Source organism: Hyperoodon ampullatus, assembly GCF_949752795.1.
Source record: "Hyperoodon ampullatus genome assembly, chromosome: 7".
NCBI classification, from domain to species: Eukaryota; Metazoa; Chordata; class Mammalia; order Artiodactyla; family Ziphiidae; genus Hyperoodon; species Hyperoodon ampullatus.
This window is the reverse complement of record NC_136920.1, coordinates 108,688,159-108,714,547: the sequence shown is the minus strand read 5'-3', so window position 1 is coordinate 108,714,547 and position 26,389 is coordinate 108,688,159.

The following is a 26,389-nucleotide window of genomic DNA, read 5'->3' as shown; positions in this document are numbered from 1 at the left end:
GCCCTCCATACTCTGTCTGGATGGCTTTTACCATGCCATCCCATCACTTAGCATGCAAGAGTTTAGCTGAGGAGTTTTATCATTTTTCCTTGGGAGAAAGGCTGATAGTGAAGCTTGAACCCTCAGTCTAAGAGTCTCAGCCTCTTTGTACTGTAGATCATGAGGAAAATTAAGTCAGAGTCACATCTTCTCATTTGAAGAGGATCACTTCCCTTTGAACAAGGGCTTGTAAAGATATTTAACTTTTTCTGCCTATATATTGCCTTCAACAGAAACTTTACAAGCATCTGGTGGATTTGGGGTGGGTGAATTTAAAAATGACTTCCAGGGCTTCCCTGGTGGCGCAGTGGTTGAGAGTCCGCCTGCCGATGTAGGGGACATGAGTTCGTGCCCTGGTCTGGGAAGATCCCACATGCCGCAGAGCGGCTGGGCCTGTGAGCCATGGCTGCTGAGCTGTGCGTCTGGAGCCTGTGCTCCACAACGGGAGAGGCCACAACAGTGAGAGGCCTGCGTACCGCAAAAAAAAAAAAAAAAAAAAAAAAAAAAATGACTTCCACCATCTGGAACTTTCTGTAATGGAGTTGAGAGGTAGTGGCGAGTGTGTGCAATTCATTACCAGTGACATCTTGTTCAAATATCTTGACCTCCATGACCCTCAGTTTCATTTTTGTAAAATGAATGAGGAGGACAATATTAACTCAATGAGTATTTATTGAGCAGCCTGGTGCCCAGGATACAAAGGTGCCTGGAATTCATGAGCATGCTTTCAAGGGCATTAATAATTCTTTATTATTCTATGGAATGTAGCTTCAGTTGAGTGGGGAATCTCACTATTTCCAACAGACAACATGCTTATTTACCCTTCTTGTGATTATATTTTTCCTGTAGAATCTTTCCCTTCTGGCATGCCTACTTCATTCTACCTGATTATCTAACTCCCATCCATATGTCAGGGACACAGCTCAACTCTCACCTGCTTTACAAATATCTCCCACTTTGGAATATTCCAATCCATGAAGTTTGATTGAATTTGCCATCTTACCCTTTAGTTCCTCTTTAATTGTTTAATTGTGTTAGTTTTATTTCCCAATTAGATTGTAAACACCTGTAGGTCATAAATTATATCCTGTTACTCTTTTGCAGATTCACAGAACTTGCCAAAGAGTTTACTGCACAATAGATATCTAGTAAATACCAATTCTAATTACCTAGTTAATAACTTTCTTAGCTTTCAGCACCCCAAAATGATACAACAGATGGATCAGGTATTTTTTCCATGATTATGTAATTTGTGAAATGTAACTATTTTACTTTTGAGTAGATCAAACATGTTTTCTCTAATTTCCAAATTTAAAAAGCAACATTTATAATATTCTTCTTTTGCTTGTTACATAAGGAAATGCAGTAATTAATCAGACATTCTCCTTTAACTGTTGCAACCAAGTAAAATTTCAAAGGGTTACACTTAGAAGGACCATGACATCATATTTTTGCCCAGTGAGAAATTGTTTGCAACTTGAGCCTCAATGAGAAATTTGCCCTTTCAGTAATTTTTATTTTTAAGTAAAAGCCTGCCTGCTAGGAAAATGTTGCAGAAAATTGCACAGAGAAGGAAAGAAAATCCTTCACAAAGTCAACAAGCAAAGCAGGTAGCAAGCACTTTTGAATAACGTATTGAAGACATCAAAAAAGTCATTTACAATCAAAAATTTGAAAACTAGAGCAAACCGAGACTAGCCAAGTATTAAGAGCTCTTTAGTAGGAAGGCAACCCTAAAGAGATGAATGCAGAATAGAGTGTGGGACAACAAAAGGAACTTACTCTGGCTATCCTTAAAGTGAACGATTCTCCATACTGCTCCTCACCCCCGCCCCCCCAGACATGTTATGGGTACGACGGTCTATCTGGGAGAACTCATCCGTCAAGCCTCTGGCACCCAGAGTGAACAAATTCAGGTAACAGCTGACCTCAGTGGATGTTGTTTTATTAAGTAAGTCTTATTCAGCAAGCAGTACTTACAACTGTACAGCTTTTACTCTTGGTTATGAGTCATAATTTATTAGTTTGTTAATTAATTGATTCATTTATTTATTAATGCATTTATATCTTGTCTTCTTTCAAAATTGATTTGTGCTGCCCAAGTCAAGAAAACTGTTCTTTAATTTTAGCTCTGCTACATATAAGTGCCTTGGAGAAATTCAGTCAAACGTTTTTGGGCTGAGTTTTCACATCTGAAAATTAAGGCATAAAGTAAAATGATGCATGAAATCTTCTCTTGCATTTCCTTATGTAATGCTTTAATATTTTTAGTATACTTAACAAGAATCACCAGTAAAAGGCTTGTTGTGAATAAAGTATCAGATGAAGAAATAGGCTATATAAATGCAAAGTAATAATAATATAAATGCAAAACAATAATTATCCCTGAGATCCAGCACTTTACTACCAGTGGTGACATGGTAAGAAGGTGATTCACAGAAGCATGACTGCCATGATTAAGGCAATAATGAGAGCAACTTAGAAGAAGCAGAGCTAAGTAATCAGCATGTGGCAAGTGACGGCAATCTATGTAAAAGTCAAAGCTACAAGGAAAGAATTAATTTATGGTATTGAAGAATGGGGACCATAGCAGGATATAATGAATAGAAATTTAGAAAAAAATGTAGACTAAATAAGATAAAATCTCCATAGTGAAATAAAGTCCTAAATTCTGGAGAGCTCAGAATTTCATAAATTGCTTCATACTGTTTTGCAGGCTGAGACCATTGGGAAAACTTGCAAGATTCCACAAGTTAATTTGTCCTCAAGTAGGACTCTCCTTGCTAATATGTTTCCTTATTTCCTTCAGAACTTCAGTAGATCCCTAATGAGGGACCACAGCTGTTACCTGGGGCTGTAGTCAGGCTCTTCCTGAGGCTAACAATCTCAGTGCTCTCACAGTGACCTGGCTGTTCTGATTATTTTATTTGATTGCCCCCCTGTCCTTCCTCGATCCTACAAAACACAACTTTAGATTCCTACTTGTGTTAACTGCCTGCCGCTGGGACCATTGCAGGTGGGAATGAAGATGGAGAGGGGTGGAGTAATGAAAGGGAAGCAAACACATTAATTCCTCTTTGACTTGACCCATAAGTTACCCCTAATAACTCACCATGCAGATGGAAATATTCTCTACAGACTTCAGGGATAGCAACCATATCGGCCTGATCTATTTTGGATAAACCTGATTAAAGAAGTGTAGATTAAGACATTTATTGGATGATCTTTGTGAGAATGTGAGAACTATTATTATAGTAGGGGCTTTTTGCATGTTATCAAGTTTTATATGTACTATGTTGTTAATTCCTGTCATATCTGTGTGTTGTTCATTTCAAAAAAACAGAGTGTAGATAATGTTATCAAAGGCAATTTAGTCAAGCTCTTGGGTCTTTGTCTTAAATATGTCACACAATAATTAATTCATTCAATTCAGCAAAAATAGTTAATGTAATGAAATTTGGTTAGATCACTATTTGGCAAGATTGGATAAAAAAAGCCATCTTTGGTGGAAGTTTTTACAATTTAGTTAATTGTTTTGGCATATTGTAAGATTAAATGGTTTAATTCGCTGATTGCATTTTGTATTAAAAGTAATTGCAACAAATATTAGTTTGATATTCATATTTCTTCATATTCTTGTCCAGATCTTTTGGGAATTTAGTCATATACTTGGAAGAATTAGCCCCTTTTTAAAACCATTTATTGTAAGATAAAACAAAAACACAGAATACCACACAAATCAAATGTATGGTGAAACTAAGAAGTCAAGAAATATTATTTTGCCAGTCACTCTAGAAGCTGCTTTCCTGTGACCCATCGTAGATGTTACCTTTTATCCTCCCCGTACATAAACAGTATCCTGACTTTTAGAGTAATCACTTTCTTTTGTGTGTGTGTGTGTGTGTGTGTGTGTGTACACGTGTGTGTATTTTAACCCAGGCATACATTCCTAGACACCATACTTTAACCTTGCTATTTTCAATTTTCAAACAAATGTGTCCTTTAAATCTTCATCTAGTTCTTTACCTACCAGTATGTTATACCTGTACAGTTTTCCACAGCCTCTGGAGTTTGCAGGTTACGTGTTCATGGTACAGTCCTTTGTAAAGGATATAACAGAACACACACACACTCTCTCTCTCTCTCTCTCCTCTCTTGTTCAGAATATAAAGAGTTTGTGAGAATGTGAGCTCTGTTTCACATCCATTTCCCTCCTTTTCTCTGCACATTCCCCTTCTACTATCTCCATCACCCCTAACTTGTTAAATTTTGAATCCACTCTCAGTAAGTTTTCCTCAGTGTTAGGTCCTATTCTGGAATGGAGGCAACAAAGTCAGTTTTTAAGTTTCATAAAGGCTAGTAGACTTCTTTCCATCACAGGGTCTTCCTGTGGGGCCCTTGCACTCACCTGCTGTTGGAGCAGGGTAAGTTCTTCCCATTTCAGTTGTATTTTTCAAACTGACCAGGGATGCATTCCAAAGACTACATGTTGCTATTTTGGGATTCTTCCATTTCAGGTTCATCAAGCTGCTTGGTTGGTTTCCTGTTTTTGCCCATACAGATGCTAATAAATTGCAGGTCCTGTAGCTGAGAATCTGCTTGGATTTAAATACCCTTTCCCCTAGTTTTGTTGTTTATGCTCTCCATGGAATTTCGATTTTGCTACCTAGCTTCTCTATTTTTAGAGAAATTCAAAATTTATGCTGCCACCACTGACACTTTCCCAGAATCCATCAATATTGGCTCTTTAACTTGTATACTCTTGCAATTCTTCCAGTGCTTACTTTTTTAGTACTGTGTCACCTACAGACATTTGGTTGTGTGAATCATGTCTTGTAATCATCTCTTTTCCCATGGCTACATAGTATGATGTCCACTTAGATATGAAGTCCCAGCATCAAACAGGGAAGTTGACACTGTAGCACATGGGAAAATAGATATAGCATGGCTTAAAATTGGGAAAACATTTCTCAAGTGCAATATAATAGGCAATTAAATATAAGTTGTACTTTTTAGAATTTATTGCAAAAATAAACATATACAGATAGACGTTGAGATTTTTGAGCAGTGTTCAGAATAGATATTTACAAGTAGTCTATCTGTCCATCAGTAGGAGATTAAATGATGATAGCTAGCTATACTCAATACTTAATGGAAAGACTTCTGTGATTATTCTTTTACAGAATTGTTTTTATAGGCATTATGCATATATGTAAATATATACATATATACAGAAAGACATCACTGATTTCTGGTGATGGAAAAAAATCTTTTGACAATATTTTTGTATGGCTTTATTTTTCTACATGAGAGTGCATTACTTTTATAACCAAGGGAAAAATAATTGGGGGACCAAAAAAAATGTACCTTGGATTTCAACATATCTAAAATTAAATACAGCCAACTTTGTTATTTGTGAATATACCACTTACTAAAATTTATTTGTAATCTTAAAATCAATACTCAAAGCACTTTTGCAGTCACTTGTAGACATGTGCAGGGTGGTGAAAAAATTGAGTGGTCTGAAGAGCATGTTCCCAGCTGAGGCTGAACAAGGTGACACAACTTTCTTGTTTCATCTCATACTGTAATCCAGTGTCCATTTTGTGGTCTATTTAGTGTCATGTTTTTCTCATTTTGTGTTTTGTTGGTTGCCTCACTTTTTGGTAGTGCTGAAGTGCTGTCTAGTGTTTCTAAGTGCAAGAAGGCTGTGGTGTACCTTACAGAGAAAACAAATGTGTCAGATAAGCTTTGTTCAGGCATGAGTTCTTGTACTATTGGTCATGAATTCAATGTTAATGAGTCAATAATATACATTAAATAAGGTGTCTTTAAACAAAAATACACATTAAGCTGTGTTTATATAGGTCAGTTTACAAAAATGTTGTGACCAGAGTCTTGTAGGAGTATAACCCTGTATTTCCCCTAAGGGTTCCATATTTGTTAATTCAGTGGTCACAATAACTTTATAGAACATAACTACTATGAATAATGAGAATCAACAATACTGATTCAGAAACTGCTAGTTATTTAGCTTCTCCAAAACAGCTTCCACATCTGCAAACTGGCTACAATGGTGTTTGTTTATCTCTTGGAATGGCTGAGTGTAAAATGTCATTGTATATGGAAAGCCCATGTTATAGAGTCAACAATGAGCCCATTTAAGACTTGACTCATCCTCTTCTTGAGCTACCTAACACTGCCATCATATTCAGGTGTTTCTTTTTTTAACCCTACATACTCACACTCTAAATAATTGCTGCCAGTAACACATTTTGTCTTTGTCAGGACCTCTGAAGCCTCACACATTTACAGAACTTCCCACAGTCTGTCATGTTAGATACTTTCAAAATTATAGGACTTACTTATTTTGAATAAAGGTGATGTAAAGTACATGTTGGATTTAGGAAAATACTCCTATGAGCTGTCTCTGAATGAGATCTTGGCCAATAATTTTTGTTTCTAGTTAAAATTCTGCCACTTTTTAGTCTTTGCATTAACTGAGAATGACCTCTTTCTTCTTTGTGGGCAGTTCTGAACCCTCAGGTTCAACGGGAACAATTTTAGCTGATGAGTAACAGATGTGTCTCAGAGTACAGGTAAGGGGAAATAATGACTCAACTCCTAAAACTCCCTAAAGATGAGACTAGAACTAAAGTTAAAATAAAGTGCAATTTCCTACCTACCACTCCTTTGAGAACCAACTTGTTAGAGATCAGCACATGGTTGAACTCTTGGTAGCAGCTGATTTCAGGAATTCAAAAGCTGGTGAGATTTGGGATTAAAGATTCTGGGGATAGAGTAGTAAGTGGCATAAATGAAATATGATCAGAGAGAATTCCATCCCACTTAATAATTTTTTAATGTCTTAAAAGTTATTTTAAAAGTTCTTCTTTCATAAAGTGACTCAGCCAGGATCAAATGGCCATATATATACGGCAATATTTTTTTCCAGATCTAGGAATTTTCCTGAATTATTGCATATTAAGGTATGTCTTTCCTTAGAGAAAAACAGGGAATTAGGAATTTTAACTATGGCCTAGGGCACAGCATACACACAGTGAGTTTGAACTCAGTACCAACACACAGTGTTGTGAGTTATAAAGATTCTTGTATACATTTATAACTTGCCAGGTATTAAATAGATCACATGTTGAAGAAAAGTGCCTTACTTCTTTTATCTTACTTTCAAATATAATCATATGAGTAACAAAACATATTCTGTAAGACTTTTGTTGTAAACTCTGAAAGTTTATTTGTTCATCAGTCAAAATCTTAACCTCTACTGAGACAACTAATTTAGATAAATCCCTCAAATGGAAAAAATAGGAGTTTAAACTTGAATATAAAGAAAGAGAATGGCTTGGTTCATGTAGAATGATGGATTGATCAATGGTAAACAAAGTGTCTTTATATATGATATATATGTACCAAAGAAAGGAGAGAACTAATTTCTAGAGTAAAGGGACATGCGAGATAGGAATCATGGTGGTAATCACAGTGTGTGACACAGCCAAATGCACATAAAACTACAAAGTTGAATCTGGAACAGAAGTATGCAATAATAAAAATTTAAATATAGACTGTATCTTTAAGAACCCTTGTTATTTTTACAGTGAAGTAGTACCAACTGTTTTAGCCATTTGGAATTCTGGTCAGTGTCATAAAGGAACATTGGAATTTGTTTAAGATGGAAGATATCTGAAACTGCTATTGGATTGTAGTCCTGCTGGCTATTTTAGGCTTATCTACCAAGTCACTCAAAGGGCATTATTTAGCACAGCTTATATAGAAATAATTTTTAATTGGATTTCAGTAAGACAATCAGCTTTTAATTGCCACTAAAGAAATACTTTCAAAAGTCATTGATGCATCTGTCCTTTCACTGGATGGAAGTGCTACTAGCAAAAATTGGGAAGTCAGGATATTTAACTATGTCCTAGGGCAGAACAAGTACAAAGTACATTCTTAATTTTAGGAGCACTCATCATTTATCACTCAGTCAGGATTTTTAATAAATCCATTTTGTTGTAAATGCAGTGTCAAGCACAGTAGAGAACATATAAAAGAAATAGAAGACAAAGTTGTGACTGAAAAAAATGTTTATTACAATAACTGAGTATTACAAGAGTTAAGGATGACAGACTTCAGCACACTCAACTAAGCAAGGTCACCTTGACCCTGAAATCCTATTGAAATTATATTAAATGCCCATTCAAGATTTAGTACCATTCCTCAAGATTCTTTCTCTCTCTCTTTTTAAAATTTTCTGGGTATTTCTGGTTCACCTAGTAACTTCTGATCAGATTTCCAGTTTCTGCAGAATTCTCATTACTTAATTTATAACATACTACTCTAGGTTTACCATGCCCTAGGTGTGGCCTATCCATGGACTATTACTCTTTTCATTACTCTGATTCACTCCCTCTCCCCATTATCATTCACATAAGGATGTTGTGCTTGCATTTAAGGAGATCCAGTGATAGTCATGGGGTCATCACAGATTCATAGAGCAGATGAATTAAAATTGAATGTTAGATGCTTCTAGGTAAGAACAATGGACTGAACATTGTGTTCAGCCCTTTCAAAGTTACACTAAATGACAGTAATGCAAAATATTTTATTATATAAACTCATAAGTAAAGAGAGAACAAAGAAGAGATGATACTGGAATTTTAAAATAAATTTTATTAGAACAGTATTAGATTTACCAGAAATTTACAAGGATAGTACAGAGGTTGACATATGCCCCATACCCAGCTTCCCCTATTATTAACATCTTACATTAGTATGGCACATTATTACAATTAATGAACAAATATCAATATTAACTCATTAACTAAAGTCCATGCTTAATTTAGATTTCTTTTGTTTTTACCTTATGTCTCTTTTCTAGTCCAGGATCTCATCCAGAACACCACATTACATTTAGTAATCATGTCTCCTTAGGCTCTTCCTGACTGTGACACTTTCTCAAACCTTCCTTGTTTTTAATGACTTACACAATTTTGAAGAGTACTAGTCAGGAATTTTGTGAAAGCAATTGATATTTGTCTGGTGTTGTTTTCTGACCAGACTGGGGTTGGGGTTTTGTGTTTTGGGGAGAAATACCACAGAGGTCAATAGTCATTTTCATCATATCATAACAATATGTATACTATCAACATGACTTTAAAACTATTGATGTTGACTTCTGTCACTTGGCTAAACATTTTTTGTCAGGTTTCTACACTATAAAGCTGCTCTTTCCTCTATGTTCGTACTGTACTCTTTAGCAGAAAAATAGCAATATTTTGTAGCTAGAAAGCTAAAGAAAGAATGGTCATTGGTATTGCAGACCAGAGAAAGTTGAATCCCATCGAGGAAATGGAGATATAACCTAACTTGCATTGCAGAAATTCCCAAAGGATCACTAACTGGTGGAACCAGATAACGCTGGAAACAGGATTATTGTGTGGCTGTTAATGAACACTCTTCAAGAAGGAGTTGGACACCCAGATCACTTCCTCTCTCAATAGACTGGATAACTTCCTTTCCTGTATTGAGAAGATGATACAAAGTTGTTTTGTTTGTATGTTGGTTGGTTTTATTTGCTTTTTAAAATCTCCTTTTCCTGGAGAGTATAATACAGTAGGACTTTGACATCAGGAAAAGTTGAGTCATATTGTAGGGCAAAGGTACAATATAAAAAAATAATTCTGTAGAAATTTGCAAAGTCATTGTTAAAAACCCTAGCACTCTTACCCCTTGCAGCTTCTAAAATACTTATAGATGTGTTTGACACCCTCTAGGCAAGAGTTTGTAACATGCTTCCCTCATCAATCCAACCAGCCTAAGAGGAAAGATTTAAAGATACCGGAGTCTCCAAATAGTTGGCACAGCACTATAAACTTGCAGTGGAGCCCATAATTCGAAAGCCCTACACTTGTACACAGGGTTAAACTACTTAAATTAGAGTATACAGCAAGAAAGCAGAAATACCTTAATATGAAAAGCAGAGGAACCATCATTGATTCATCAGAGAAATAAAATATATTTTAACTCTAAAATAAGAACAGGATGCTACTAAAAACAACAAAAGAAATATCAGAGACCAAAAATAAACTTTTAAAGTTAAAAAAAATATGTACATAATTTAAGAGAAATAAAGAACTCAAGTAAAAAGTTTATGAGGAAGGTTGAGAAATTTTTCCAGAGAATAGAAAAAATATATAAGACGATGCAAAAGATCAAGGAGATATAACAAAATTAGAAGTTAATTCTAAGAGGTAAAACATCTGAGTGATAGGCACTCCAAGAGGAGAAAACAGAAAATACAGAGAGAAACTCATCAAAGAAATAATTCAAGAAAAATTCCCATAGTTATAGATTAAAAGGGCCTATTGAGGACACAGCACAATGCATACAGGTATCACCAAAGCATATCACAGAGAAATTTCAGACCACTGTAGAAAAAAGAAATATTCCCAAATTTTCCAGAGGGAACAAGAAGGCCACATGCAAAGGATCAAGAATCAGAACAGATTCAGAGGTCAACTATACACTGGAACTTAAAGAAGAAATAGCTTCAAATTTCTGAAGGAAAACTACTTCCAAAATAGTATTTTATTCACTGAAAACTTTTTTTATATGTATATTTTATTTTTACTATTTTAATGTCTTTTTTTTTTTTTTTTTTGTGGTATGCAGGCCTCTAACTTTTGTGGCCTCTCCCGCTATGGAGCACAGGCTCTGGATGCACAGGCCCAGCAGCCATGGCTCACAGGCCCAGCCACTCCACAGCATGTGGGATCCTCCCAGACCGGGGCACAAACCCGCATCCCCTGCATCGGCAGGCGGACTCTCAACCACTGCGCCACCAGGGAAGCCCTTTTATGTCTTTTTTAAATTTATTTTTTATTGAAGTATAGTTGAATTATTGGGTTGACCAAAATGTTCTTTTTGTTTTTTCCATAAGATGGCTCTAGTACATTTAGTTGTCTTTAAATTCATTTGAAACAATTTTGTTAAATTGTATGTGACAGCTGTCATATCAGCGTGCATTTAAAAAAAGACATCAAAATTTGTGAATTTTTATGTAGCCATTTTCATATTGAAGATGGAAGAAAAAAAGCAACATTTTTGGCATATTAAGCTTTATTATTTCAAGAAAGGTAAAAACACAACCGAAATGTAAGAAAAGATTTGTGCAGTGTATGGAGAAGGTGCTGTGACTGATCGATGTGTCAAAAGTGGTTTGCAAAGTTCTATACTGGAGATTTCTCACTGGATGATGCTCCACAGTTGGGTAGACCAGTTGAAGTTGATAGCAATCAAATTGAGACATTAATTGAGAACAGTGAACGTTATACCATATGGGAAATAGCCGACAAACTCAAAATATCCAAATCAAGCATTGAAAATTATTTGTACCAGCTCAGTTATGTTCATCGCTTTGATGTTTGGGTTCCATATAAGTTAAGCAAAAAAAACCTTCTTGACTGTATTTCCACATGCGATTCTCAACTTAAATGTAATGAAAATGTTCCAGTTTTAAAACAAATTGTGATGGGTGATGAAAAGTGGATACTGTACAATAATGTGGAATGGAGCAAGTGAAATGAACCACCACCAACCACACCAAAGGCCAGTCTTTATCCAAAGAAAGTGATGTTGTTTATATGATGGGATTGGAAGGGAGTCCTCTAATATGAGCTCCTTCCAGAAAACCAAATAATTAATTCCAACAAATACTGCTCCCAATTAGACCAGCTGGAAGCAGCACTCGATGAAAAACGTCCAGAATAATTCAACAGAAAATGCATAATCTTCCATCAGGATAACGATAGACCACATGTTTCTTTGATGACAGGCAAAAGCTGTTAAAGCTTGGCTGGGAAATTCTGATTCATCCGCCATATTCACCAGACATTGCACCTTTGGATTTCCATTTATTTAAGTCTTTACAAAATTCTCTTAATGGAAAAATTTTCATTTCCCTGGAAGACTGTAAAAGGCACTAGGAACAGATTGTTCAAAAAGATAGAAAGTTTTGGGAAGATGGAATTATGAAGTTGCCTGAAAAATAGCAGAAGGTAGTGGAAAAAAAGGGTGAATACATTGTTCAATAAAGTTCTTGGTGAAAATGAAAAATGTGTCTTTTACTTAAAAACCAAAGGCACTTTTTGGCCAATCCAGTACAATGTTGTGTTAATTAACTGCTGTACAGCAAAGTGACTCAGTTATACATATACACATTCTTTCCTCATATTCTTTTCCAATATGGTTTATCACAGGATATTATATATAGTTCCCTATCAAAACTATTAATTAAATGTGAGTGAAGAAAAACTAATGGCATGTTTCAGGGAAGCAAAGCTTCCAAACATTTAGCCTCCATAGATGGTTTCTCAGGAAGCCATTGAAGGATGTATTCAGTCATCCTTTTTTTCTTCATTCACACAAAGAACAATGAAAAAGAAAAGAAAAGAAAAAAAAGCCCCAAACACCCCCAGGCACTCATGAACATCCTCAGGGCCATCTGCTCCTCCCAGCAGCTGCAAGGTCTAAAATTCATCCCAGGAGACAATCTCTGCTTGTTCCTGGAACACTTGCCATGAAAAGCAGCCTCAGGGCCTCACTCTGTTTCTTCCACTGCTCACCTATCAGTACCCTGTATTGGGGGAGCGACTCTTTTATCCAATCAAACCCCCCCGGCCCCCGCACCAGGAAATATTCTAAGTTTTGGAGACCATGTGGAAGGTCTGGGGGTTGAGGTCTGGCTTGGTTGCGGTGAGTAGAGTGTGGAGTTTCCTATGAAGGCAAACAGGGTGCAGTTCGAGCTGTCAGGGTGTGCTACGTGATGTCCGGTGTTTGGGGGCTGTAAGTGCAGGGTCCTGATGGAGGGGAAGGGAAAGGATGGGCTGGGATGCTCAGTGTCAAGACCGGCTCAGAGACTGGTGGAACAAGGATGGAGGTGCTGCAGTTGCAATCCCTTTCCAGAGGAAGCCTGAAATCATAGGATCTCGTGAGATTTAACGCACCGCAGCGAAGTCCTGGGATGAGACACACCTGGGTGTCCCTGTGCTAAAGGCCCTTCCTTCCTTCCTCGGCCTTAGGGTATTTGGGTCACACCACCGAGCTCGCAATCCCAAGTGCTTGGTGTAGTCTTCACAGCCCACCCCCCCCCCCAATCTGAGTTACTCGGAAGTGACATCTAGGGCCAGCGGCACAGCCAGGTGCGGAGGAAACTCTGGCACAAAGGCTGCTCACGGAGCGGACCTCAAGTAGCCAGACCTGTGAAGTGAACTACGCATGTGCAGACCTAAAATTATAGCCTTTCAGGAACCTGAAAGGCCTGGCACCAGGACAACGGCTTTTGGCCGGGAATCCTGGGGTCCCAATGCAACGTCTGCCAAGGTCCTAGACCTGAGCAATGCAAACAAGCTGAACTATTTATGCGGAACTCTGCACCATATGGTAAGATAAGATTTTTTTTTTCTTACTTCACTCTACTATTTGTATCTATACTATTAAAATATGTAATCAGTTATTTATCAAGATATATAAAAGAGATTGATTCAGGCCATTGATGGTGAACAAGCAAACTTTCCCTTTTATTTAATTTTCAATATAGATTCACCAGAGATTTTACTAAATTTACTAATTATTTTTCTCTCATATATTGAGTGACTCTTATGTGCCAACGAATGTCACAGGCAACTGGAATGTGAAGGTAAATTTTATAGATATATAGCATCTAAGAGTTCAGAGCATGGGAGGGGAGGCAGAATATAGATAATTGTAAACATGGTATAGTATATATAATAAAAACATATATGCACGTTCCAGTGGGTGTATAATGGAGGAAAGGACCCTCTCAAATTAAGGAGTAGGGAGTTTTTGGAGACTTTACAGAGCAGCACTTACACAGTTTAAAAAATGACCAGCAATTTTCCAGACAGATGAGCTAGAGAATTTTAACTGGGAAGACAGAACATGCACTAAGGCATGAAACAACTAGGTTCTTTAGTCAAATGCAAGTAATTCCATAGAGTGCTTGCATACAAGTTGTACGTTTGTGTGATTTGAGTGGAGATCAGGACAAAGAAGCCGTGGAAGGCAGGTTTAGATGTGAATATCAACCCTACATCTGTGAAGTCCTGAAAAACTCATGCATTCCATAATGAATAATCCTTAAACCAAGCCTTGGATAACTAATGTTTCAACGTAGTTATATAATTTATCCAGACCTCTTTTGATTAATCCTAACCTGTACACAGTTCACGCTTATCCTCATTCAATATTCTAGATTCTTTGTTCTACCCTCTCATTTATAATTTTCATAGCAACGGTTTCCATTTTAACTCTGCTGTTTTTTACAGTTTTTGTTTTGGATATATTTGACTGGATCTTCTGGATTCAGAGTATATTAGGGCTGCTTTGACCATCAGACATTTAAACTAGGTGACTCATCAGTATTAAGCTACTTTTTTTTTTTTTTTGCTGTTTGTTTTCTTTTTTTGTTTTAACTTTTTAATATTTATTTATTTATTTATTTATTTATTTATTTATTGGCTACATCGGGTCTTAGTTGTGGCACACGGGATCTTCATTGGACATGCAGGATCTTTCGTTGTGGCACATAGGCTTCTCTGTAGTTGCATCATGCAGGTTTTCTCTTCCTTAGTTGTGACACATGGGCTCCAGACACGTGGACTCTGTAGTTTGTGGCATGTGGCCTCTCTAGTTGAGGCGTGTGAGCTCAGTAGTTGTTCCATGCGGGCTTAGTTGCCCCATGGCATGTGAGATCTTAGTTCCCTGACCAGGGATCAAACCTGTGTGCCCTGAATTGGAAGGCAGATTCTTTACCACTGGACAATCATGGAAGTCCCTTGTTTGTTTTGTTTTGTTTTGTTTTTTTAGTATTAAACCTGGCAAAGGCAACTGCCACTGATCTCTACAGGAACCATACATAAATGTTTAAAATTGCTACTGTGTTTTCATCTCGTGGATACCATAGCATACCTGTCCATTCTTACTGAGTGAGAAATTACATTTCCAATTTACATACAGGATGATGTTGATTTAGACGAGTGTTCTTATGTTTCTATTCATTGCTGTTTTCAAATTTCAAAAGCATATTGTGATTAACTTATGAGCTTTCCAAATTAAAACAAAGCTCAAAAGCTCTCAAATATTGTTAGGCATAGTTCCAGTGTCAAAACTGACATGTAAAGAACTTCATTTAGGGGTAATATATTTTATATGATTAAATAAAATAACTTTCTAGCACTTTTAACACTCCACAGAGTAAGCTGTACATTATTTGCCAACTGAAAGTTAATAGGAGTCACTAATTAATTATTAGCTAATTTAGAAATACAAGAATCAGGAAATATCAATTTTGACAATATGCTTTAATTTAGCACAAAAACATAAAGAAGTCTTTTTAAAACAAAATAAAATATTTCAAAAGATAAAGGTTTTCTGCCATTCATATAATAATTTTCAATAAAGTCATTATCTTCATTGCTATTCTGAGGAGCATATTCTTGTTTCAGGATCTGAAACTGTGAGTGAAATTAGTGCAGTACAGTACTCTGCATTTAGTGAAAACTCAATAAATAGTAATGATTGATGAAGTGTCGAAGCAGCTTTCTTCCCTCCTGTATCAGTTGTAGCTACATTAAAACAATCAAAGGAAAAATATAACTATTCAGTCATTACATTATACCATGCAAAAAATTAAATTCAAATACATTTAAAAACCAGTTATTTTATCAGAATTGAGTCATATTGATTTGTATACATAGACATCTCCAGAATATAGGACTACTTGTCTTTCATTAGGATGCATCTGGTTATTAGATTTTATTACTTCCCAAACCTCATCTTAAATTTTTATCAAGGAATTACCATTTGGCAGGGGTTAAAATTTGCAGGTCTTGAGAATTTATAGGTAACAGTTATTCACAAAGACTGTCAAGGGAAACAAAAATTGTCACAAGACATTGCAGTTGACTGATTAATACTATAATTCTTTTCATCAGAATTTTTAAATGATGACTTTCCCTATTGTAGCCTTTTACATCACTTTTTAAAACTAAAGACTTTATTGAAATGATTTATTAGAGTCAGCTCAGTATAGTAGGTAGAGGTATAGCCTTTGGAGCCAGGTACCTGGGTTCAAATCCTGGTTGTGCTAATTTCTACATGTGTGACCTTGAGCAAGATACTTAACCTCTCTGTACCTCATTTGCATATCATATATATCATTTGTAAGAAATGGATATATAATAATAATATTTATAGTGTAGTTATGAAAATTGAGTTAATGTTTGTAAAGCACTTAGAATGATCCTTGGAACATAGTAAACACTATATAAATGTTTTCCTTAAAATAAAATAAATTAATTAATACATTCCCTGAAACAAATTCTTGCAATACTGAAAACTGCAAAGAGGGAAGCAATGAATCACACACACCGAAAAAAAGAAAGAATGAAAGAAAGAACTCTCATCACCAAGAAATAACCTGTTAACAATATTATTTCAAAATTCGCTATTTAAAGATGTACAAAAAGAATAATGGATCAATACCTATGAAGGAAAATAATTTTATAAGAAATGTTATCTTACATCCTTTTAAAAAATGAAAAAGTATTAGATATTAAATTGGCAAATGTCATATAGATGTTTATTCACAAATTAATACTTGATAAAGGGACTCCTCTTTGAAGAAAAGAAATGATAAAAATCATTAAGATGTTAAAATTTTAATTTTTTAATCTCACATTTTAAGCTACTTTGTATGAGTGGTGAAATGGTTAACATTCTTATACATTTTTATATTATACTTCCCCTCCTCATCAATACTTCATCCTGTAATTCAATAATTTAATCAGAATTTATCTCAAAATTAACTTATATACCTTTGATTGACACATTATATTATCTTATATTTTGTAACTTCAGTTCTCCCTTGTTTCAATGGGCATCTGTGGTCACTTTTCCTGTTAGGTGTGTTTAAAGTACAGTTGACCCTTGGGCAAAGCAGGGGTAAGGGACCACTGAACCCCTGCACAGCGGGTTGAAAATCCATGTGTAACTTTTGACTCCCCCCAAACTTAACTACTAAAACCCTACTGTTTACCAGAAACCTTATCAATAACATAAGCAGTCTATTAACACATATTTTGCATAATATACTGTATTTTTATAATAAAGTAATTTAGAGAAAAGAAAATATTAAGAAAATCATAAGGAAGATAAAATGCATTTGTAGTACTGAACTGTATTTACTGATATTGTAACATTATGTCATCTGTTTACAAGATGAATCGTCTGTCAATACCTACATCAATAGTGTCTTATATGATAAAAAAAAACCCACTGTAGATGTTATACATATTACTGACACTAGACATCAAAAATAAAAAGATAATCTGAAAAAGAAATTCATATTTATTTACAGGTATTCATGCATTGATAATGCAGAAGAAGCAATATAATTGCTTTATGATAGTCTAGGCTATATACTAATGAAAGAATCATAAAATTTTTATGGCATACAGGATTATGGTCGTATTCATAACAGTGTTGGAAACCCACATGTAGTGATAGGCTGATATGCAATTTATCCAATTAAGAAAGAGGGAGGCATATTATAGGTAATGTAATTATTTGAAAGTAAAGTTATAAAACAGTAAGGAAACTGCTACATTATTAATTCTATGTTAAATATCATTCACCTTATGCCTATGTAAGAACAGGCTTTCCATTTCGTGTCCTGCATAGGATGTTCTACACAATGAATACTTAGTAATGATGATGATGAGATAAAATGTCTCATACAGTATGTGCTGCACAGTCACTAGATTTTCACATGCAGACACACACATACACAACAGATAAGTTTATTAACAGTACAGCATGACGATTATTTACTATTAATTAAGTGGAAGTGGATCATCATAAAGACCTTCGTCCTCATAGTCTTGAGTAGGCTGAGGAGGAGGAGGAAGAGAAGGGGTTGATCTTGCTGTGTCACGGTGGTAGAGGCAGAAGAGGTGGAGGAGGTAGAAGGGGAGACAGGAGAGGCAGGCACACTCAGTGTAACTTTATGGAAATACATTGTAAATTTCTTTGACTTTTTGCTTTTTCATTTCTCTAGAAATGATTCCATACAGTACCATTTGCTTCTTCCACCATTTGCTTTACTTTCTGTGCTCATGTCATAGAAGGGTCCAGGTTGTAAAAGCAGTCAAAAGTAGATTTGAATGATCAGAGCCCTTCTGCCAGACTGTCTAACGTCAATTTGTTTTCTGGCACTGCTCCTGCTACATCTCTTCCTCATCATCTGGTTTGAAAGAACTCATCTTCATCAAGTGGTTTTCTGTTAATTTCTCTGGTGTGATGCCTATTAGCTCTTGAATTTCTCCAAGATCCATATCTTGAAATACTCTACCCCCTACCTTTTTTGACACATCCATAATACCTTTCATGATTTCCTTGACTGGCTCTATAGTAAATCCTGTGAAGTCATGGACAACATTTGGACCCAGTTTTCTCCAACAGAAATTTACTGTTTGGAGCTTGATGGCTTTCGGCATTTTCTATAACAACAATGGCATGTTTGATGGTGTAATCCTTCCAGACTTTCATGACGTTCTGTCTATTGGGATTCTCTTCCATGTGTTGACAGTCCTTTCCATACAGTACCGTGTGTAATGAGCCTTAAAGGTCCTTATGACCCTCTGATCTAGAGGCTGAATTAGAGACGTTGTGTTTGGGGCCAAGTAGATCACTTTGATGCCTTTGATGTTGAACTCATGGGGTTCTGGTTGGCCAGGGACATTTTCCAATATTAAAAGAACTTTAAAAGGCAGTCCCTTAGTAGGAAGATATTTCCTAACTTCAGGGACAATGCATCCATGGAACCAATCCAGAAAAATGGTTCTGGTTGTCCAAATCTTCTTGTTGTACAAAAAAAGACTGGCAGCTTGTGTACGTCTTTTTCCTTCAAGGCTCAAGTGTTAGCAGCTTTACAGATAAGGGCATTCCTGATCATAAACCCAACTGCATTTGCACAAAACAGTAGAGTTAGCCTATCCCTTCCTGCCTTAGGACCTAGTGCTTGCTTCTCTTTCTTACTGATAAATGTCCTTTGTGTCTTTTTTTTTTTTTTTTCCAAATAGGGCACTTTTGTCTGAAAAACCTGTTCAGGCAGATATCCATTCTCCTCAATGATTTTCTTAATGGTGTCTGGGAAATGTCTGTTGCTGCCTCTTGATCAGCAGAAGCTGCTTCTCGTATTATCTTGAAATTTTTAAAGCCAAAGCTCTTTCTAAAATTATCAAACCATCCTTTGTTGGCATTTAATTCTCCAGCTTTAGATCCTTCACTTTCCTTTTGCTCTAAGCTTTCATATAATGGATTTTCTTTTTCTCAAATCATATTAGAGTCTATAGGTATGCCTTTCTTATAGCAATCCTACTAAAAGCTGCATTTTTGATATAAGATAAAAGGTTATTTCACAGAAAGGGCAAGCTTTTCACAGCTGATATGTAGTTGCAGCAACTGTTTCACAAATTTTCTTTTCTTTACTTTTTTTCTTTTTTCTTTTTTTTTTTAACAATGAATTTATTTATCTTGAACTGGCGGGCAACCACAGCTAAAGATCTCATTCTACAATACATATCAAGCAATTCAACTTTTTCTTGTCATGACATGACTTTTCTCTGCTTCTTGGAAACACTTCCAGCATCACTAGTGGCACTTCCTATGAATCCCATGGTGTTATTCACAGTTTATGGAATTGCATTAAACACATAAAAATTATGTGAGAACCACAAAAGATCAATTTTTACTGTGATATGCAATTTATTGGAGAGAGGAACTGCTCGTGGCATCACATGGAATTTTAAGCAGATATAGCACTTGAGCTCACCACAATAGCAACAGGAGGAGGTTATGAAATTATCTTAGTAGTACCATATGTATTACAGTGCATTTTATGCAGTTATGATTTAATACTGCATGTTTATATTTGTTCACAGTTCTCTCAACTGCGAAAGGTGCTGCGTATGGTCTGTAAGTGTTTATGTGAATAAGTTTGGATAAATTTTAACTTTTATAATAGATTTGTGTATATTTTATGGTAGTGTATGACAAAATAGAATAGTATTTACACATATTTTATGCATCCATGACATATCTAAATTTTTCTTAATTTTTTGATATTTGTAGGATATATAATTTGTCTACAAGTTTTTTCAAATTGTCACAAATCAAACAAATTTTCAATATATTTATTGAAAAAATTCCTTGTGCAAGTGGACCTGTACAGTTCAAACCCATGTTGTTCAAGGGTGAATTGTATATTAATTTTCTTCATGTTGAGTCATCATGAGTCTGTCTACCTTACCAGTCTATCTACCCTAGAAATTGTCATCTTTACAGTAGTTTTTATTTTTGCCTCTGCAATCACTGTTTATCCTTACCTATTCTCCATATCATTAATTTGATGTTTCGAAGTATCTATTGTTTCTTGTTGTTTCCAACTTACTTTTTAGGTAAGACATGATGCTGTGTTTTCAACATTTTACCTTAGTCCACAACTTACCTTGTCATTCCCATTTTATTATCTTTTTTCTTTCTTGAGATCTATTTTTGTTACATCTATATTTTTGAGAAATTATCTAACATGAGACAATTGCAAAATATCTACTTCTCTTGCTTGAGTCATCTTTCCTTCCAGACTGGTTCTTCATATATTTTTTTGCCTCATATTTTATTTTGATGTATTTTTGCTGTGCCATGTGTGCAGTTGGCATGCCATTTATTTTCATCTTGTTTATATTTAATCTGGTTGCTCTGATTCTAGTCCGTCTTACTGCTCTGATAAAATTATAGGTTAATTCTCCTTGACACAGTCCCCATCTGAACTGTGATCTGATCAATTTTCCATCTTTCTTTTGAGTTGTAGGAGCAAGGGCTGGATGTTGCTTTCAAGGCACTGTCCAGTAGTATGAGGATATATGATTGGGGAAAGGAAGTGCTAGGCTGACTATTGACCTGGCATCTGCTTTCTCTTCTGAGATCCTATTGGGTGTCACTCCACACAGTACTTCATGAGAACACACGATTGGGAACATGGCCCTGGAAGATGGCGAGTCCTGGTTATTATTCATTTACAGATGCTTCTGTAACATGTAGTTGGTCCTAATGATAAGGGGTTTGCCTTATATGTTTATTTATTTATTTTTACAATTTCCTATTTGTTCCCTTGGTCTGTTTCTCTACAAATTGGAGGATATTCATGAAAACTCTCAGAATTTTGTCAAACTTTTTTTTTGCTGTTGTTCAACATTGTCTCTGGAAGTGGGGGTGAGATTGTTGAAATATGGCATAGATGAGTTTTACCATTTCCTTTTATGGTCACAGTTATAAACCATTTGCCTGAAGATGCCTTCCCTTGTTTAACTGCTGTGCATATTTTAAAAATAATTTTATCTATCTATCTTTTTTAATGAAGGAAAATTCTGTAATACAGATTTATTTTGTTATTTTTCGTCTAATTTTGTTTCTCTTTAGTTTAGTTGTCCCCAGTTATTTTTTCTTAATTGTCCATTGTTATAAAATAACCTGGTGTCTGGCCTATTTGAAATAAACAATGTAGCCACCCTTCATATATCTTGACTCCAAAGATTTACAATGATACAAAGATGCCACTTTTAGCCAAAACATACAAACAACCTTGAACCTGGAGCACCTGTGAATTATTAGTGATACCTCTGAGACGTCATTGTGATAATTCATTACAGTAGATTACCCAATTCATTGTCCAATTCATTACACATATGATCAAGAGGGTACTGGGTTGCTGAGTTGTCCCTGACAGATCTTTCTCAGGGAGGTAGATTGCACCATCACTTCATGCTTCAGAATATAACAAGAACTGCTTCAATTCACGACTTTAAATACAGAAGATGATAACTTTTGGAGAACCATTCTGGACTTTGTTCTGATGCTTTCAGTGGCTAGACTTCCAGATAAGTAGCAGTGTGGTATAATGAAGTAATAAAAGTATTTTTTTGAGTCATATTGACTTGAATTTGAACTCAGGATTTATTAGCTATACAATCCTTTGTAAATGATTTGATCTTTATATTTAATATGTCATACACAACATAATGATAGCTATTTGTAAGGATTAAATAAGGTTAATTAAATGTGTACAGTACCTGAAACATCATAGGTCCCCAATAAATATTATCTTTCTCACTCTTTGTTCATTTATGACTCTTTTTAGGATTGTTAATGATTGCCTATCAGCTCTATTATAATATGGTAGAGAAAAACAACAATTGTTCTTTTATCTCAATACTGTTTTAGGCTATTTGAAAATAGATTCTGGCATGAAGGATAATAAACATTTTAGCTTTGATCTGTTCTTCTGCCTGATCAACTTGCAGTTACAGGAACCCTCAGGAACAATGTTGCCAATTAAAATTTGATGGAGTCTCCCTATAGGCCCTTAGTTCTAAAAGTGTAGTTAAGATAATAGTAGTTAAGGGCTTCCCTGGTGGCGCAGTGGTTGAGAGTCCGCCTGCCGATGCAGGGGACACGGGTTCGTGCCCCGGTCTGGGAAGATCCCACATGCCGCGGAGCGGCTGGGCCCGTGAGCCATGGCCGCTGGGCCTGTGCGTCCGGAGCCTGTGCTCCGCAACGGGAGAGGCCACAACAGTGAGAGGCCCACATAACGCAAAAAAAAAAAAAAAAAAAAAAAAAAAAAAAAAAAAAAAGATAATAGTAGTTAAGAGCTCAGATTCTGGAATTAGACCTCTTGGGTTTCAATTTAGACCCCACCCCTTTATACTCTGGTAAATTAATCTTGCATTCTGTACCTCAAACTTTTCAGCTGTAAAATGGGCAAATAGTTCTTAATTCATATGTTTGTTTTGTTATTTGTTTTTTTGTTTTTTGTTTTTTGTGGTACACGGGTCTCTCACTGTTGTGGCCTCTCCCGTTGCAGAGCACAGGCTCCGGATGTGCAGGCTCAATGGCCATGGCTCACGGGCCCAGCCGCTTGGTGGCATGTGGGATCTTCCCAGACCGGGGCATGAACCCGTGTCCCCTGCATCGGCAGGCAGACTCTCAACAACTGTGCCACCAGGGAAGCCCCATATGTTTTTTATAGGTACTGAATGACCAAATTCATGTGAAGAGCTTGGAATAACATGTGACATAGGGACACATTCTCTTACTAAAGGCATACCTATTTTAATAGGAGGACTTTGTTCAATGTTTACCTCAAGATTTTCTTGACCATCTCCATTTATATAGGTAGAATGAACTGCTCTCTCCTTTGTAGCCCCATCTAACCTAGCATATACTGCTATGATACCATATTTTACATTTTATCACATGTTAAAAATTACCTACTCTCTCCTACTGCATATCCTAAAGGACAAATATTACATTTATTCTTCTGTGGATTTTTAACACTTTGCATAACCTAGTGCTTAATAGGTGCTGGGTAGTGATTTAAAACATCTGGAGTCAGTTTGCATTGGTTTAAGTACTGGTTTGGCCATATACTAGCTGCATGACTATAGACTAATTATTTAATCTCCCTGTGCCTCAGTCTCCACTTTGATAAAATCAGGATAATTATATGCCTACACTATAGAGTTGTTATAAAAATTAAATGAATACATACACATACAGTGATTAGAATATGGCTTGGCCTATGATGAGAACTTAATAAATAATAAAAGTTTATAAAAGAGTTCTCTATTGTTCTCTATTGTTATAAAATTGAATTTATAAATGAAAAGAAAATGGTAAATGGTATCATGATCTTACCCACAAATACCAGTTTCAAGTCCCTAGTGTCATGAGACTATTAGAAGAGATTTCCCTATAACCAGAAAAATAGAGATTTCATTTAAAAGACTTTTTTTCACCTTTTTTTTTCTCTTTTTCTGGGAAGAAGCCATTTTTATTATTTAAAAATTATGTGAACAAAGGCAGGTAAGTTTCCTGGTATACTTTCCTCTATCTGCTCTCGGAGTACCCTACTCAAATTCCTAAGGCTTTACTCTGATTACATCTGGTTGCCTCTTCCTATCATTAGGCTCTCCTGATAATGAGACTTAAACATTTTCTTAGAGACATAACATTTTCCCATTGCATTCTTTATTGACTTCACAGATTGGCTCTTATACAACAAAGAGACACACTGGCTGTTTCAGTTTGCTGAGCTTTAATTTCATGGTCCACTAGGAAGAAGATTCTTTGATGTTATTCCTAGTAGCCATTGGAATAGAGTGAAGCAGGGTGAAGAGAGCAATAGAGGAGATTTATGTTGACTTGCAATTTCTAATAGCTGGTAGTTTGTGGCAAACAATAATAGACAATTCCTTAGTGAAACAATTTTAATCAAAAGCAAGCTGTATAGCCTCCTGGTTCTTTTCCTCCTTGACTGTATTCAATTTATATTTATTCTTGGCATCAATGAGTCAGAATTTGAAAATATTTCAATTTAAAAACTCATTCATAAAGATCAGATCAGAAATAAATGAAAAAGAAATGAAGGGACCAATAGCAAAGATAAATAAAACTAAAAGCTGGTTCTTTGAGAAGATAAACAAAATTGATAAACCATTAGCCAGACTCATCAAGAAAAAAGGATAAACACTCAAATCAATAGAATTAGAAATGAAAAGAAGTAACAACTGACCCTGCAGAAATACAAGGGAAAATGAGAAATTACTACAAGCAACTATATGCCAATAAAATGGACAAACTGGAAGAAATGAACAAATTCTTAGAAAAGCACAACCTTCTGAGACTGAACCAAGAGGAAAGAGAAAATATAAATGGACAAATCACAGGTAATGAAATTGAAACTGTAATTAAAATCTTCCAACAGGGCTTCCCTGGTGGCGCAGTTGTTGAGAGTCCACCTGCCGATGCAGGGGACACAGGTTCATGCACTGATCTGGGAAGATACCACATGCTGTGGAGCAGCTAGGCCCGTGAGCCATGGCCGCTAAGCCTGCATGTCTGGAGTCTGTGCTCCACAACGGGAGAGGCCACAACAGTGAGAGGCCCATATATTGCAAAAAAAAAAAAAAAAAAAAAAAAAAAAAAATCTTCCAACAAACAAAAGCCCAGGACCAGAAGGCTTCACAGGCGAATTCTATCAAACATTTAGAGAAGAGCTAATACCTATCCTTCTCAAACTCTTCCAAAATATAGCAGAGGGAGGAACACTCCCAAACTCATTCTATGAAACCATCATCACCCTGCTACCAAAACCAGACAAAGATGTCACAAAGGAAGAAAACTACAGGCCAGTATCACCGATGAAACTATATGCAAAAATCCTCAACAAAATACTAGCAGACAGAATCCAACAACATATTAAAAGGATCATACAACATGATCTAGTGGGGTTTATCCCAGGAATGCAAGGATTCTTCAATATACACAAATCAATCAATGTGATACACCATATTAACAAACTGAAGAAGAAAAACCATATGATCATCTCAATAGATGCAGAAAAACCTTTTGACAAAATTCTACACCCACTTATGACAAAAACCCTTCAGAAAGTAGGCATAGAGGGAACTTACCTCAACATAATAAAGGCCATATATGACAAACCCAAAGCCAACATCATCTTCAATGGTGAAAAACTGAAATCATTTCCACTAAGATCAGGAACAAGACAAGGTTGCCCACTCTCACCACTATTATTCAACATTGTTTTCAAAGTTTTAGCCACAGCAATCAGAGAAGAAAAAGAAATTAAAGGAATCCAAATTGGAAAAGAAAAAGTAAAGCTATCACTGTTTGCAGATCATATGATACTATACATAGAGAATCCTAAAGATGCTACCAGAAAACTACTAGAACTAATCAATGAATCTGATAAAGTAGCAAGATACAAAATTAACACACAGAAATCTCTGGCATTTCTATATACTAATGATGAAAAATCTGAAAGTGAAATCAAGAAAACACTCTCATTTACCATTGCAACTAAAAGAATAAAATATCTAGGAATAAACCAACCTAAGGAGACAAAAGAGCTGTATGCAGAAAATTATAAGACACTGATGAAAGAAATTAAAGATGATACAAATAGATGGAGAGATATACCATGTTCTTGGATTGGAAGAATCAGCACTGTGAAAATGACTCTACTACCCAAAGCAATCTACAGATCCAATGCCATCCCTATCAAACTACCAATGACATTTTTCACAGAACTAGAACAAAAAATTTCACAATTTCTATGGAAACACAAAAGACCCCAAATAGCTAAAGAAATCTTGAGAAAGAAAAACGGAGC